The 16,565-nt window shown below is 44.1% G+C and overlaps 1 long non-coding RNA gene across 1 annotated transcript in view; it reads left to right on the plus strand.

Annotated features, from left to right (window-relative positions):
* The first annotated feature begins 544 nt into the window (after positions 1–544).
* The window catches only part of LOC140680629 (uncharacterized), a 28,342-nt gene continuing 12,321 nt past the window's right edge, over positions 545–16,565 (plus strand). The window contains exon 1 of the long non-coding RNA XR_012051988.1: positions 545–4,510. This is a non-coding gene — a long non-coding RNA (uncharacterized lncRNA). The remainder of the gene's footprint in view (positions 4,511–16,565) is intronic.

Genomic DNA, 16,565 nt, shown 5'->3' on the forward strand with positions numbered 1-16,565 from the left:
GTATCAAAATTAGCATCAGTGTCAGTGCCAGGCTGTGGGCATAGAAGGAGAATAGAGAATACAAGTCTCCCACTTCCCAGGAAAGAGACTTTGCAATGGGAGGATGCAGAAGGGTGAGTAGCATCTCTTTCCTAAAGAGAATGTTAGTGCTGTGCTTTGTGCTGAACCTCAGTGCTGGGTTGTGAACCCCTCTGAAAAGCTGGGCCAAGGTATCTGCAAGGTCAGTCCTGTAATAATTTAATCTTAAGCAAGAGAAGGTTTAGTTTTGATCTGGTTTAGTCCTTGAGCTGACACAAAATGGGACGTGACCGTGGGGAAAAAGCCTTGGTGCTATCAATGAAGTGCTGTGCAGAGAGCGTGTGCTAATCCAGTGGAGACTGATTTATTTGTTTATTTGGATGTAGACACCTAAATAGCACTGGAGTGGGTGTTTCTGTCTCCCTGACTGTGTCTGTGCTGCCTGTGCCACTCAGGGACCTGCACTGTCCTCCTAGCCCACGTCAGGCATAGATGTGTTCTGCCCAAGCAGATTCTCTGCAGCCACCATAAGATGTTAATCACAACCTGTCATTTCTGTCAAGTGGGGTTTTTTTGTTGGTTTGTTGGGTTTTGGTGGTATTTTTCATTTTAAGGCTCCTGATACTTATTACCAATTTAGTGGTTTTATTATGAGTACAAGAGCTTGAGTTTTAAGACCTAGTCACATATCCAGCTTTTTTGTCCCAATGACAATTTGAATTTGGATTGATTTAACTCCCTGATCATCCTGGGATGTGTGGATTTTGCTGGAGCAGTGCCAGAAGCCTGCATGGGGATGTGGGAACCAAACCTGTGAGATGGCCTGACCTGTGCTGCATCCTCGAGGGTTTTTGGAGTGAGCCATCCCTGCAAGCACGCCGGGCTGTGCTCCCTCCTAACAGGCCACAGGGATAATCTAACATGTTTATGCTGCAGCCCTCAGTTCAGAGAGCTGTGTTATTTATTAGTCAGAGTGGATGTACCTGGCAGGAAATATTTGTTTGTGCTAGTGGGAAGCAGCACTTGGCTTTATGACGGCAATGCAGGTCTTTTATTAGTAAAACTTAATGTGTAACAGAATAATTCCGTTGCACCTACTACTATACTGGCATGATTTTGTACAAAATAAGTTTCTGTTTCCTTGAAGGCCTTATATAAGCCTTAAAACTGGGAATGAATCCAGCGTGTTCGATCACAATAAAGGAGCTGCTTCAGAACAGGCTCTTCTTTGGGAATAGCCGTAAACACGTTTATATATAGGCACTGCTATTATACACAAAACTTGCTGAAGAAACGTTTCCCGAGATCCCGTGGTTTTACTGTGTGCCATGGGGACTCTGCTCAGGCTAAACCTGTTGTAGGAATTTGGGGGAAGGTTTAAAAAGCAAGATCACCTCTCAAATCCGTGCCTGCTGGCAGGGCTGGGTGTTGAATGGCTGTAAAAAAAAGGCATTTGATAAAAAGGCTCGGAAACTTCGGCTGGCATCCTACATATGCAAATGTAGGTGCTGTCCATGTTATATTTGGATTTCAGGGTTTTTCAGATCCATTTCAAGGCGATGGGTAGCAGCTTTATGTGGTTTGATGGCTTGCTTTCATCACCCATCCTCAATTATTATACATGAGATCCACCAGCCCCCTCGAAGCCACAGTGCCTGCAGCTGAGCATCAGCACGGTTGGGAACAATAAGGGGCTGGCATTTGGGAGTTTCTTTCCCTTCTAATTGGGCAGCACCCAAAATCACTCCCTTGAACAGCTCACCCATCAGGCTCCTGTCTTCAACAGGTACACTTCCATCAGAGCAGCGTGAGGATGTGAGATTTGGGGAGGTTTGTGACCCGTTCACATTCAGCATCGTTGGCTGTGTGCTCCGGTAGAGTTTTGGAGAGGTACAGGGCAAAACATGGACAGACTTCTGCCTTTGTGATTGATTTTTAAGGATAATTTGCCATTTTGTTCCTCGCCTCCTTCCTAATGAGCTGAATTGTTAAAATATGTTAATGTAAAGAGACACACGAGGAAGGGTGAAGCAATATACTGACACGTTGGATAATTAGATCATCTCCTGCGCAGGAAAAAAGTCAAGTACGAAACAGGAACAAGAAACGCTTCCCTCCTCCCCTTGTAGAGGCACCAGGTCTGGCTCTTTCTGCATGCAGAAGCAGGTTAGACAATTAGATCTTTAGTATTAATTAATTTTTGTGAAATTCCTGGAGATTCAAAGCAGCATTTGTAGTAACTGTCTCGTATTTGTCGCTTGCTTTTTTTGGGGCAAGTTGGGAGCCTTGTTTCACAGGGCTGAATTTGTGTGCTGTGTAATGTGTGATGAAACAAAAAAATGTCTGTTACTGGGACTGAATTTGTGAACGTTTTAAGTGGTTAATCAGGTCTTCTGAGGAAAATACTTGGGAATTTTGTCCTGAATAGGCATCAGATCCAAGGGGATTTTGTAAAGAGGCACGGGACATTGTGGCTGCCTTTCTGCTAGTATTTGGTGTTTTGGCAAAGCTGTGCTTCGTATTTCTAATAAGACTTAGTTCTTTGAAATAATAATTAATTAATATTCACTAAGATCCCAGCCCAGTGTGAACTGATGCCTGCAGGGAGGGCTGTGATGATACTCCACCTTTACTCACAGGAGTAAGCCCTCTCCATGGGTTAAGTTCATTTGTTTGATAAACATAACACTTTGCTTTTGTTCTCTTAATCACTTCCTTCGAAGAGTTAACTTCCTAAGCAGCCACAGATTAGTTCTCTCAGTTGTTTTAATTATTTTTCTTGTCACGCACAGTGAAGGTCTCGTGTTTGTGAAATGTCTTTTTTATTTTTGTCCCCCGTTCCGTGGCAGTCTCTGTGATGCTGGCACTGAGAACCCAGCTGAACTGCACTCTCCCCACACTCCTGGCATTCATTTTTATCTTTATTTTAAACCAGATTTCACTTTTTTTTTGAATGGGAGTGCTACAGGACGTAACACTTTCCTTTCAGGGTGATCCCAGTGCTCCAGAATGTTGCATTCCCGTAAGGGGTACAGCAGAGGCTGTAGTGGAGCCTTCCACGTGCTCGCTGCTGAGTAATTTCCTTTTGTATTGCTGACAGGTGACTCAAAGCAGGAAAGAGCAGATGGCCACGTCGTTTAGCTGGTGGCCACAGCCTTCCCAGATGAGTTTTGGAATTTCCATCAAAGTCGGGATTAGGCTCAGGATATGCCAGTGGCACAGAGCACCCCTGGGGAGCGTGGAAGAAGAGGAAACTCATTCATAGCGACTCATCTCGTGGTTGGGTGAGTCAGGGGTCTGCTGTTGGCGGTCACAAAGGCACGTGGCTGGCGACACCGCCTCTGTGTGCTCTGCAGGATGCAGACTGTCTCCAAAAATTAATTCTCCCCGCTTGATTTGTCCAGTGAGTTATTTCCAGAAAGGAGTTACTGTATTTTCTGGAACGACTATTGTGAAATTCTTTCTCTCTCTCTCTTTTTTTTTTAAATACAGTGGGCAAGTTTTCAGCTGGTGATTTATCAACAAAGTATTTTATAGGATCATAGTTAAAGGCTCATCTTAAAAAAAAAAAACCTACACCCTGTGCAATAGGGAAAGTAAAAGCATCTCGGTTTCCAAGTGATGAAGGAATAACCGAAAGAGCTGGTTCTTGGAATAGTAGCTCCATTGGCACTCATTGGTGATTTCCTGTGCATTTGCTGCAAGAATCGCTCTGTGATGTGAGTAGGTGGTACTAAAGGGTTATTACGAAACCAATTTTCAACCAGACGGTTTTGAGTCATGGGTAGGGAAGAGGGATAGCAGCTCCGGAGCTTTCTCTTTGTTCAGGCACCGCTCCTGAAATGCACACCCGGGATATTCCTGCACGGAACCGGGCACACCAGGGGAACCGTGTGGGGACACATGAGGTGCTCTCCTTTGTGCCACTCCATGCCAGGCATGGGAGAGGATGGGAGCGTGGGTGCGAGCCGGCACAGCCTGCGCAAGGTGCACACGGAGCTCTTCTCCCAGCTGCCTTTTCCATTGTAAGTATTTTCTCATGGCTTTTCCCAGACGTGGGAGACAAAATAGAGTTGCGTCAGGACGGATGCCTGTGCCAAAACGAGGTGGTGGTTTGGAGTGGTTTGGTTCTGTTCTGGAAGCAGATGGGCTGCCACTGGCAGGAGACAGTTGGCTTCTCCATCAGGAAAAAAAAAAAAAAAAAAGAAAGAAAAGAAGGGGTGTTTAAGGGAATTGGTCTGGCTCCTAAACCGAAGGAATTGTTGACCCACTGACTCAGTTCTGAAGCATTAGGGGAGCAGTCTTCCTGTGGTTTCTTTTGTTGGTGGCAGATTCAGAGCCCGGCTGTGAGCATTCGGGTGTGAGCAGCAGAGGAGAGGCAGTTCTGGTACCTGCTGCTGTGGGATTTACTTGGTGCCAGGGAGGAGCTGAGGTGCTGACGGCTGAGTAACACCTGAACTTTATTTCTGATGCTTCTCCTGATATTGCATTGGTAAGTTTATGTGCTTATTTTCAGTGCTGAGATGGTATCTGGCTAAATGGGATTGAGAGAAAGCCCTTCAGCAGCTCTTTAAAGAGGTGCTTTCATATTTTTTTTCCCCGCTGGAGCTTTTGCAGAAAGCACTGGCTGCCCTGCCACAGGTTAGGAGTCTGTGAATGAGGGGAAAACTTTCTTGATCAGGCTGACAGAAGCAATTTGAAACTGCTTTCTCCTCCCACCTTTCACCTACAAACCTCTGCTGATATTGGTACTGAGCAAAGGGGGATGGGCCAGAGCTCCAGCTTTGGAGTCACATCACCCCAGAGTCATGGCTAAGCTGTAATTTCCCTGTTACACTGAATGAACAAGGCTCTGGTCTTCTAGAATTTCACATGAAAATCAGATGTTCATCCCTGGAATTAAATCTAATGATACTTTCCCTAAAATATGCCCAAAATAGAAACTATGTTATTTTTGAGTGGCTCTGTAAAATGCCAAGGGAAAAAAGATATCAATTAGTGGTTTCTCAAAAAACACCCCAAATCATTAACATACTATTGGCTGGAAGGAATCACATTGGCTGACAGAGCTGGGGCTAGAAGTTGTGCTCCCTGAATCTGCTGTCGACTCTGTCTCTGTATTTGGGAGGAATTCTTTGGAGGGGGGAGCTTCTTGGGCAAGTAGTTTATTTTTAGTTGTCGATGAAATGAGGGCAGTGATATTTAACTTCCCTTTGGTGCTTTACCAGCATTTAGACTGTTATTTTCCATTTAGAGAGGATGCTGATACGGGCTACTGGAGCTCTTGTAATGCTGAGATGATTAGAAAATGGGAAAAGCAGAATAGTGATTCTTGACTTGGTGTTGCTCTGTGACGTGTCTTCTCCAAACAGCAGCTGTAGGAATTGCAGGTTCTCCATAAAGGGAGAGATCCACTGCTGCTGTTATTTCCCTGGATGGTGACCCCAGGACACCTTGCCATCCCAAACCCACTTGTGCTGGCACTTACAGAGAGCACTCAGAGATATTTTTTCCCTTTTTTATTCCAAAACAGCCATGCAGGAGGCTCTCCATGCACCGCACATCCCTGTGGAACAGCAAATAAACCCAGTGGTTCAATGAAAAAAAAAAAAAAAAAAAAAAAAGGAAAAAGGAAGGTTCAGCATTGTACTGGGTTTCTTTCCCCTTCCTTAAGTGCTTCCTTTGGATCTTGGGAGAAGAACTCAAGAGCAGTTGTACCAAAAGGCGTGGGAGGCCAGGTCAGGGAAGAGTCACTTGGTTGTTATGTGGGTGTGAAAAGCCTATGAAAAGGAAAGGGTGGAGGAAAATATTTTACTTGAATTAAACAAATAAAAGAGAACGTTACATGAATTAGATATTCAAAGATAGATTTTTTTTGCCAAGTATTTTTGTAAATTAACTGCGTATCTCCTGAAAAATCATTTATTTAACCGTAACCTTATCAGAATGTTCTCAGGAGGGATTTTTTTTTTTCCAAAAGGAGAAAAAAAAAATCATTGTTTTCTTATCACTTCAGATGAAAAGAAAGGAAGTTACAGATTTTTATTGCCGCTAAATTGTTAACTGTTAAACCTGTATTGAAGCAGCAGATCAGATTTCCTCAGGATCACAGTGGAGCAGTTCCATTTACTGAAAAATCCCAAGCAGGCCCTGTTTGAGGAGTCTTAGATCTTGAGTTCCCTGCTGTGTATCCACCTGTGGGACAGGGAAAGTGCTGCTCTTGAAAATCATCTGATTTGGGAAACGAGCTTTTACCATTGATGCAGTGCACAGGGATGGTTTTCACCCAAAAAAATTGAACAAAACATACTTTGAAACCTGATTTTTTTTTTTTACATATAGTCACAGAATCATAGAATATGCTGAGTTGGTCATGCATGCAGTATCTCCTTTTAGTGGCAGCTTTGAGAATGTCATCTAATATGATTGAAAGAATCTAAATTATATGTTGCAAAGGTGATGTTTTTCTATGCTTTTGGTTGTTAATCTTGAGCCAAAAAAAAAAAAAGACAGTACATGGAGGCAGGTGGAGCAGCAGTCTGTCTTTAAAGCAGAGTATTGTTCATTGCGGTAGTTAATGAAGGTCTGGATTTAAAAAAAAAACAAACAGACAAAGTATCAAAAATTAACCAGAAAAACTGCCTTTGTTATAAATAGTAGCCACAGAAACACGAGCCATAAATTGCATGTAAGGAAAACACTTCACAAAACTGAATGCACAGGTGTGTAGTGTGATGTCTTGTACCAGGTGCTTGATGTTTTAGGTCTGGGTAGTGTTTTGGTAGTGTTGATTTTTACTGATACCTGAGGGATTCCCATGTGGAAGTTCACAGGCTGTTGTTTGTTTTGTAAATTTTCAAGGCTTTTTATGGCCCATAGCTATCCAGAGTTTGCAGCTAAAGTTTGCGTAGGAAATGGTGAGCTCAAAATTGGACTTGGAAAAGAGGAGTGAGGAGTCTTCCTCTTCCATCACTCTACTGGGATGGCAGCACCAACATCTAAAAAAAAAGGTATAATTGAGGCAATAAAAATGCATGTTTTCCAGCAGCATGAGGTATGAATGGAAGCCACTTCAATCAGTGCATTTTCAGGGTAGTGTTGTGTGTGGTGATCTCTGCTGTCTCATCCCTTTGCTTCCTTATCACATCACAAAATCACAGAATGGCTTGGGTGGGAAGGGACCTAAAGAACATCCAATTCCATCACCCTGCCGTGGGCAGGGACACTTTCCACTGGACCAGGTTGCTCCAAGCCCTGTCCAGTGTGCCCTGGAACATTTCCAGGGATGGGGCATCCAGAATTGGATTTATTTCTGCTGCTAAACTGGGACAGCTCTAGGCAGTGCTGTTGTGTCCTGCTGGGACTGCAGATGTTCCTGGTGCAGCAAATGGACACTAGCAGGCGGTTCTCACTGCTCACCAAAGTTTGGGCACCTGAATTAGAACCCAAGTGGCTACAGAAATTCCCCACATGACGTGTTGTTACAGGCTCAGGTGAGAGCGTACCTGCAGCTTTATTGCCAAAACATGAGGTTGGCAGAGGTGAGTCATGCCTGGGAAGATCTCAGCTTTGCTCTTTGATTTACTTTTATCCACCAAGTATAAAAATACTTCCAAGAGTACAGGTAGGAATATGCTGTTCTCCTGTTAGGGCAGAGCTCTCACTGGCTCTGAGGTGTGTTTACATAGCTCATAGGATGTATTTTTGAAGCTTTAGTATAAGGAGCTATGTATACATTTTATCTAATCTTCCATGCAGTAGGCATGAGCAATTCCTGGAGGAGAGACCAGAATATAGGGCTCTGCCCCTACTCCTGGGAGTCTCTTTCTCATGGAGTCATACTTGCCCTCCAGGGCTTTCTCTTTATGGCTTTGTGAGTTTTGAATTCCTCTGTGAGCTGGCCCAGCTCCAGCAGGAGGGCAGAAAAGCAGCTTCAGCCCAAGCTCTGCTTGAAGCCCGCTGGTTCAGGGACTTGCAGGAGGTGGGATCAGCCCAGCCCTGGGAGAAGTGCCCAACCTCCCAGGTGAGCTCTTAACCAGTGGGATAATCTTTCAAGGTGACAATTTTGTCTTCTGTGGGCATGGCTTTGGGTTGCAGTGATTGCTGGATGGCGTTTTGCCCTTGGTGTTTCAGTGTGAGCAGAAGGTACCTGCTCTGCAGGTTTCATGTGTGGTTTCAAGGTCAGCTCCTTCCATGACTATCCCTGATGACCAAGTGGCCTTGGAGTGATCCAAACTGAACAGCTCAATTTGCTGAGCTGGTTTGAAAAAGTGGCTTTTTCTTCTCCATTTCTTTTCTCTTGGGAAATTAGAGCTGCTCCATCCCATGACATGACTACAGGGCTGCTGGTGCTGATGGTGGGAGGAATTCATGGCCAGAAGCAAAGGAGAAGGTGACACTGTCACTTACTGCATGAAGTTCATCAGCATGTACAGGAAACCTCACCTTCCCTGTCTGTTAATCCCAGTGGAGCTCAAGAAGAGCTAATTTAACATTTTTCTCTAAAACAAGCAGCCTGTTCAGCATTCTTTCCTGTGTCTTCCTTTGGCATCTGGATTTTAGGTCTCTGCATTTAACTTCAGCATCTGTTCAGAGCTGAAGTACCTAAGAAAAAGAAAAGTACCTATGATAACACTGGGTAATGCCCTTGCTAAAATTTCTGATTGTTGGTCATAGAGTCAAATGGTGGTTTGGACTGGGAGGAACTTTAAAGATACCTAATTCCAACTCTCCTTCCACTATCCCAGGTTGCTCCAAGCCCCATCCAGCCTGGCCTTGGTCACTTCCAGGGCCAGCCACAGCTTCTCTGGACACCCTGTGCCAGGGCCTCCCCACCCTTATAGCCAAGATTTTTTTCCCAATATCCAGTCTGAACCTTAAATCTTACTGTTCTATATAAATATATAGAAATAAACTTTATAGAGCCTGATGGGCTCATGGCATTTATCAAACTGGCATTTTTTTTTCAAACAGCATAGCAAATTGTTCTTCTGGTCATACTTTTCAAAAAACATCCCTTTGTCTATTATTCCACAAATCACATCCTGTTATAATCCGAGTCAGGATAGAGTTTCCATTGGCTTGGGGGGGGGGAAAAACCATTTTAAAAGACAAAATACCCGTGAGCCCCTCTCTCTGCAGGAGGTTTCGGGGCAGCAGTATTTTGGCTTTCAGCAGGCACAGCACAGTTGGGAAGGATTATCTTTCTACATGCCTCTGCTTTCTACTCTGCTTCTTTGGAGTTTTTTCTCTTCTTCTGCATTTTTCTCTCAGTGTTCCTGATTGATTCTAGCTGCTGTGGGAATAATCCTCTTTCCTCACACACCTCCTTTAAAACACCAGAGGTGCGCTGGTGCCGCGCGTTCTTCTGCGCCGTTTTCTTCCTGCGTGTGTGCGTACCTAACGACTTGAAAATAGCAAACAAAAAGCACATGATCCGAGCAGCAAGCTGGTATTTTACCCCGAGGGAAGATTTTCTCAGCGCACAAATCAAGAGTTAAATAGTTAAAAATGCTGTATAATATAGATCCAGCCGCTCTAAGGCTCGCTGGCGCGTAGGAGCAAAGTTATTTGCATACGTAAATGTTGACACAGTCGAGCTCTGTGTTATCAAATCCACTGTCAAAAACTGACCCCGGGCGTTTCACAGTGAAGATGATGATTGTCTCTTTAATGACATAAATTCTGTTGTGCCTGTTTAAGAGAGTTCCCCACAACCCTGTCATTACTAAGCCAGTCGCATCCCTACTGGCACAGCTTTGATAGGAAGTAGCTACAGCACCCAGCTCCAAGGGCCTTCTTTTAATTGAGCACTGTGATTATCACGCACCAATCAGTTGACTGAGTTGCTGAGTTGGCCAGCCCTGTGCTGAGAGCTCCTATGGAATTACAGAATCAGAGATGGTAGAGATGGAAAGTGCATTAGATCATCCAGGCCGTCATCTTGCCAGTACATGTTTCCTGCTGCGTGGTTTTGGGTGGTTGTAGGGTTTTTTTTTTTATCCCTCCACTTTATGGCTAGAGATACTTTAAGAGCTGGGCTTTCCACTTTGATCCTCTGGAATCTTTCCCACAAAGTTTGATGGCAGGATTTTTCTTTGCCTAATACATGCCCTAAATTTTTCCATTTCTTTACTTCATAATATTTCATATTATTTCAAGTCTACCTTCTCATCTCTCAGTAATTCGCTCTGGTGTTAACAGCCCGTAAATATGAGTGGAATAGTATTACGTGCTCTTGAATATTAAATGTATCACTTATCTTAAGTGCTGCATGTTCAGTTTTTTCAGGATTTGGGGAAATTCTACTGATTGAAGATAGATTTTAAATGGAGCTGCTAATAGTATAATTCTCAGATGCATATTTTATTTTAGTATAAGAGTGGTCTGTTCTGGTGTCATTTGAGAAATTGTTGAAAATTACCTGAAAAGGCCAATTTGAATTGGAAATGAAAATGTTTTTGTATGGAGGAGATAAAATTTAAGTGATTTTTAACTCCATTGTGGCATTTAAACAGTGAGGAAGCTATGTGTGCAGACAAGTCTGCAGAGGGCATTGCAGGGAAACCAAAAAAACTAGTTTTCTATTAGTGACAGAATTAGTGGAAGTTGCAGTCTAGTTACTGGAGTCTTCCCCAACCCCCATCCCAGCTTTCCATTCAAATTCTTCATAACTATTGTTCTTTTTATAGTTTTACTTGTTTCTGTGGGATTTGGGGTTTGCCTGTTTGTTGTTTCTTCCTCAGGGCTTGCTCTTCACCACCAGAAGCTTTGGGTGCCCAGGGAGGGTTGTCTCGAAAGTTTTCCTTTGTCTTGACCACTAAGAGCTAGATCCATATCCCCTCCCTTAAAAAAAAAAAAAAACAAAAAAACCCCAAAAAAAAAAAAAAAAACAAAAAAAAAAACAAGAAGAAAAAACTTCAGTGGCTATAAAAAGGACAAATAGACTTTGTTTTGTTTTTTTTTTTTGCAGTCACCCCATGAGAGAAAGATGGGGTGGGTGGTTGGCGTCAGAGCCATGCTGGATTGAGCCAGTCCCTTCAGAGCTGCCCTCTGCTCATGATCCAGCACCTTTACCCCACTCCTCTGCATGTTCCTGAAGCATTAACTCTGGTTTTTTTTCCCCAGAGTATCCCAGAGGTTGGGAGGGTTGGGTTGGAAGCCTCCAGGAGCAGGGTTTTGGCAGGGTTTTGGCAGGGTTGGGGGTGTGTTGGGTGCCTGCTGGAGGCAGAGCATGCCTGGATGTGGCAGAGGCACGGCCAGCTCTGCCCAGTCCTTATTCCATCCATCCTCACTCTGTCCAGAGAAAGCGTTTGGCTCATCCAGAAGGAATGGCAGGAAAGATCAGCAGTGATGTGGGTGGAGATGGATTTTATGGAGCCTCATGGACATGGGGAGCAGTAAGGTGCCTCCCCTCGAACTCTGGGAAGCTGGAGCATGGGGATGTTGATGAGAGAGGCATGGGCAGGTGGGTCTTGGGAGGCAAAGCTCCTCTCCCTGAGTGGATTGGAGGTGTTTGAGGCTCAGGTTGTGTGACTGAACGTGGAGATGAATGAGGAATGTGAAAATGGGTGGGTTAGGAGTGAGTAAGGGAAAGTGTGAGTGGGTGGGCAACGAGACTGGCAAGTGAGAGAGGAGGTGGGAGGGGGTAGCAAAAAGCTGGAGTAGCGTTATGGGCTGGCTCTGTGAGGACACCTGGAAGACTGGGAACAACCACCCTCGAGGGGATGGAGAGCTGCCACGGGGGCTGTGAGGTGTGCAGGGCAGCACACAGACCCTGCTGGCCTCTGGTGCTTCCCCTGGCACGTCATTTACTCTGCCTGAACTTTACTGTGTCTGGGCATAAAGCAGTAATCCTCATCCTGGTCAGCTGGTTGCATGCTGCTGCTGTGCCTGCAGAAAGATGTCAGACCATAATCATGCGTTTGCAGGGTTTTTTGGCTCTAACGAAGTCACAGACAGAAACTTTTAATTCATGTGGTTTATTGCAGCTTGTAGTGGGCATTCCCAGGAGCTGAAATGACCCGAGGGCTGCAGGGGGAAGGAGTTACCTGACTAATAAAAGGTGTGAAGGTGAAGGATATGCTACAAACCTGCAATGCCTCAGCATTAAGACAGCTCCCAGACTTGAAATTCCTTTAATTTTAATGAAGGAGATAAGGAGATGGGAAAGTAAAGTAACTTTAAATCATTAGCAGACCCTGCCTGACAAGGTTCTTATTAGGATATTTAACTATAAATGCTGTAAGTTGGATGTAGCCCCCTGTGACTAATTTGTACCTGTTTTTATTAATTACTATGGCAGAGTTACAGCCCCAGTTGTGACCTCTCTGTAGTCAGGTGCAGTCAGGCTATTGTCCAAGGTAAGGTCTCTTCTGCCCTGTTAAGTCATATTAAGTTGTACACAGTACATTCTCAGTACTTACTGTAATAGAGCAAGTCCTTTTGAAGCCCAAATAGAGGTGAGTGAATGCAGGAAGTTACAGGTCTTGTCTTAGCTGTCAAAAAGGTATTTAATGAGGAATAACTTCATATGCAGTGTTCCGAAAACACCAGTCCCTGCAGGTTTTCATCAGTATCCAGATAAGATGCCTCACCACCCTCAAAATAAAGAATTTCTCCCTAATACCGAATCTAATCCTGCCCTCTGGCAGCGTGAAGTCATTCCCTCTTGTCCCAAGTTCCTCTCCAGCTCTCTTGAAGCCCCTTTAGTCACTGTAAAGATCTCTAAGGTCTCCCTGGAGCCTTCTCCAGATTGATCAACCCCAGCTCTCTGGACTTTATTATGGCAGACATGCTCCAGATTTTGGACCATTTCAGTGGAATCTTCCTCATCTTGAACATGGTCACCTGTTGCAAAGTAAATTTCCTATAAAGCTTGGAACTGCAGCCAAGACAGCTTGTAGAGTAGTCAGTGTTTACTCATTTTTTTAATCCTAGACAAATCCAGAAACAATTTGCTGTACTTAAGCAGATGTTTCTTACCATTAAAACAGCCCAAATCGCTTGCTGATGTTCAAATGCTGTAGTAACTGCAGAATAAAATCCAGAGGAACGTGGGGTATGTTTAATACAAGCTTGTTGGGTTGTACATCTGTCAAACCCTCAAATTTGCATTCCTTACCTAAGCAGAGATCCTGGTGCTGTTTACACGTGCTTTGGGAGCTGCAGGAACTGAACTGCTTTGTCAAAAATCTCTGCTCCCAATTGCCACCTGTGGGTCTGCAGGGACATAGTTAAAATATTTACAGTGGCAGGAGTAACTGGAAGTTTGTTTATTGTTCTGCTTGATGCTAAAACTTATCACAACGATCATAAGAGCAGCGTGAGACCTCTGTGGAAGTGTGGACAGATTCTGAGTGTACACAGGAAAAAGAACCTTGAAGTTTCCCTTCTGGCTAATTCATAGTTTGGTTTTGTCAGTGACAGGGTTGTGCAGCATTTGCAATAAGCCTGCTTTGTCTTTGGCCATTTTTTTCCGTATGGGTGTGTTCTTCCTTTAATTCTGTTGTTTTTCTTTCCTTTTTTTTTTTTTTCTCTTCCCTAACACAGCCACTCCTTTTATTTTAAGAATAAACGAGCTGCTTGCTGAGCAGAAAAAAAAACAAAGTTTCATAAACACATCAGTTCTGATCCATGTAATCCTTTATTACCTGTAGGGGCAGGTGCAGGAAGCTGCTGCAGGAGTGGAGGTTACTGACTTCTCCAAGGCTTGGGTTACATAAGGGGTCAGTATATTGTAGCTGCTACAGTGAAAGTTGTGAACAGCATGATCAAAGGTGCATTGATGAGAAATAAAACCTTTTGGCTTGGCTTGTTTCACTTCATTCTGCCCCAGAGAGTTCTGAGCCTTCTATGGCCTGAAAGGCTGATTTTAACCACCACCCTGACATGAAGTGATAGGATCACAGGATGGCTTGGGTTGGAAGGGACCTCAAAGATCATCTTGTTCCACCCCCCTGCCATGAGCAGGGACACCTTCCACTACCCTGCATTGCTCCAAGCCCCATCCATCCTGTCCTTGAACACTTCAGGGATGGGGAATCTTCTCTGGACAACCTGTTCCAGTGCCTCACTCCCCTTATAGTGGAGAATTTCTCCCTGATACCAAATCTAACCCTGCCCTCTGCCAGTGGGAAGCTGTTCCCTGTGTCCTGTCACTCCATGTCCTTGTCCAAAGTCCCTCTCCATCTCTCTTAGAGCTCCTTTAGGTGGGAGAAGACTATTTCAATGTCTCCCTGAAGGCCCCTACATATTATCTTAAATGCTTCTCCTGCTGTTGTAAAATGGAGTTTATTACTGGAGCGTCTATCTTCTAATGCTTTCATTACCCAGAGTTTTTTCTGTTTGTTGCTCAAGGGAAAGTGAGGGGAGCCACTCACTTGATCTCAGCAAACCAGAAAGCATTTCATGGCTGTAGTGGCTGTGTAATGCTGAGATAGTGTCTGTAGGAAAACCAGACAGCTTCAAGAAACAAGATACATTTTTTTTTATTGGTTTGTTTTTTGTTTTTTTTTTTAACATTTTGAAACCATTTAAATCGCTGCAAAGTGGTAGGGCAAGGCAGGTGGTAAAAAAATACATCACCCATCCCTTGTGATTTTGTGGTTTTGTCTGAATATTTTTTTATTTAATTCCCTTCGTTTTACCACGCATTTCAGTTGTGATAGCTGCCCCAAGAACGTGGCTGCATGCAAGTGTCTCATTTGCCTAATATTAAAAATATGTGTGTGTAATAACATTTTTTCTAATGCTTCCCATCTGGAAGATACGTCACACACTTTGCATTAAAATTCATAGCGCCCTTTTTACATATTAAAGTGCTTTGTGATGGAGACTGTGCATGGACTTGTTAATTTGCAGTTCTGGGCTGAAAAATAGTTCAAAGCAGCTTGTTATTTACTGCCAGAAACAAGTTTCCACTATTTGTCTGTCTTGGTCAGTCTGATAGAGCCAATACATTTGTGAGAGGCGATTTGTCTGCTTAAAATGTTAAGGTTCATTTACCAGAAGAAATGCTGAGCAACTAACACAAAGTGAGGGGTCTGAGGACCTTCTTCCTCAGTCCTTCAGGAGATGCCTGGAATCTTTAAGGTTTTGATCTAAAATATGTGTATATCAAATCCTAGTGATATCATAACATGTGAATTCCTGTCAAAAATTGTCTCAAAATGGTACAGCTGTTAAAAGATAATGATTGTGCCATGTGGATTTGCAAGGCTGCATTCTTTCCTGAATAAACTTAATAAAATAGTGTCAAAGAGAAGGTGCAGGGATCTGTTAGGATTAGTAGGAAAGGAGATTCTGAGCTGCATATGTACTTCAGATATATTTAGTGATAAGGACTGGTTAATACATCTCCATTTTCAGTGTATAACCATCCTTTGAAAGGCGTGATTTTCGTGGTGACATCTTCTGGATGCTGAGCACTGGGAAAATTTCACCTGTACTTTGAGCAGTTGATTGAAAGTTGAGTTTTTCTGTGGCGTGATCCACAGTCAGTGTTGTTGTAACAGGACAAACCAGTTCAAATTTGCTGTCGCCCTGTCTTGTTGTCTCAACCGTTACAATATTTGCTTTTCAAAGCTCTTTAAAAACATAACAATGCAAATTTGACCTGTATTTATACCAGCGTGTTTTGAGGAAGCCCATCAAATGATTTCCATGCTGTTTTCAGTGTCTCTCCACTTTATTATTCTGAGAAAATTCGACGCATCTGCAGCGTGCACGATCTGGTTTTCTGATATGCAGATGCACAGCCTCGCCTATCTCGTGGAATCAGTGTAGCAACTGCTCTTACAAACGCTGTGACAATGTACAGCCTCCTATCTGAGATCCAGATCAGACTGAAATTGGGACTTGGGCCAAAAAGCAGAATACTGCAGTCAATCCGCGTCCTGTGTCAGCACTCAGCTCCGCAGGGAAAGGCAGCGGGAAATGCGCGCTGGCATCCCGAAAGGGATCCCTGAGTCATGGAGGATGGCGGGGATGGGGTTGGCAATAGGAGGTGCCTCAAGGTTCCCGTTTTTGCAGACGTTGTGTGGGCTAAGAGATGTTGCAGGTGATGTTCTGAGCCCGGGTGGCACTCAGAAAGTCACTACACATGACTTGCCTGTTTACACCCAGCCCCTGTCTATGAAGTGACAGCGTGACCAGATCATGTCACAGCATCCTCGGCCTCTTGAGTCATGACCCTTGGTACCAGCAGGGATTTGTGGTGTCAGGCCCTTGCAAAACCATCCATCAAGTGCTGATGTGTTCAGACTGGGGTGACCTTTTGCCTAAGACTGTACATTTCCTTCCCTTCTGCCAGCCCTGCTGTGGTAGAATCACCATTTGTGGATGTGTTTAAAAAAAGACTGGACATGGCACTTGGTGCTATAGTCTAGTTGTGGTGTTAGGGCATAGGTTGGACTTGATGATCTTAGAGGTCTCTTCCAACCTCATTATTCTGGGATTCTCTGCCGGGCTGTGAGCTGGCACCGCTCCTCGTCCGGCGGGCATCGCTCCGGGGGCAGGTGGGCTTCCTGCTGCATAGCACACCCTCC

The sequence above is a fragment of the Taeniopygia guttata genome, chromosome 1A (genome assembly GCF_048771995.1).
Source record: "Taeniopygia guttata chromosome 1A, bTaeGut7.mat, whole genome shotgun sequence".
Taxonomy (NCBI): Eukaryota; Metazoa; Chordata; class Aves; order Passeriformes; family Estrildidae; genus Taeniopygia; species Taeniopygia guttata.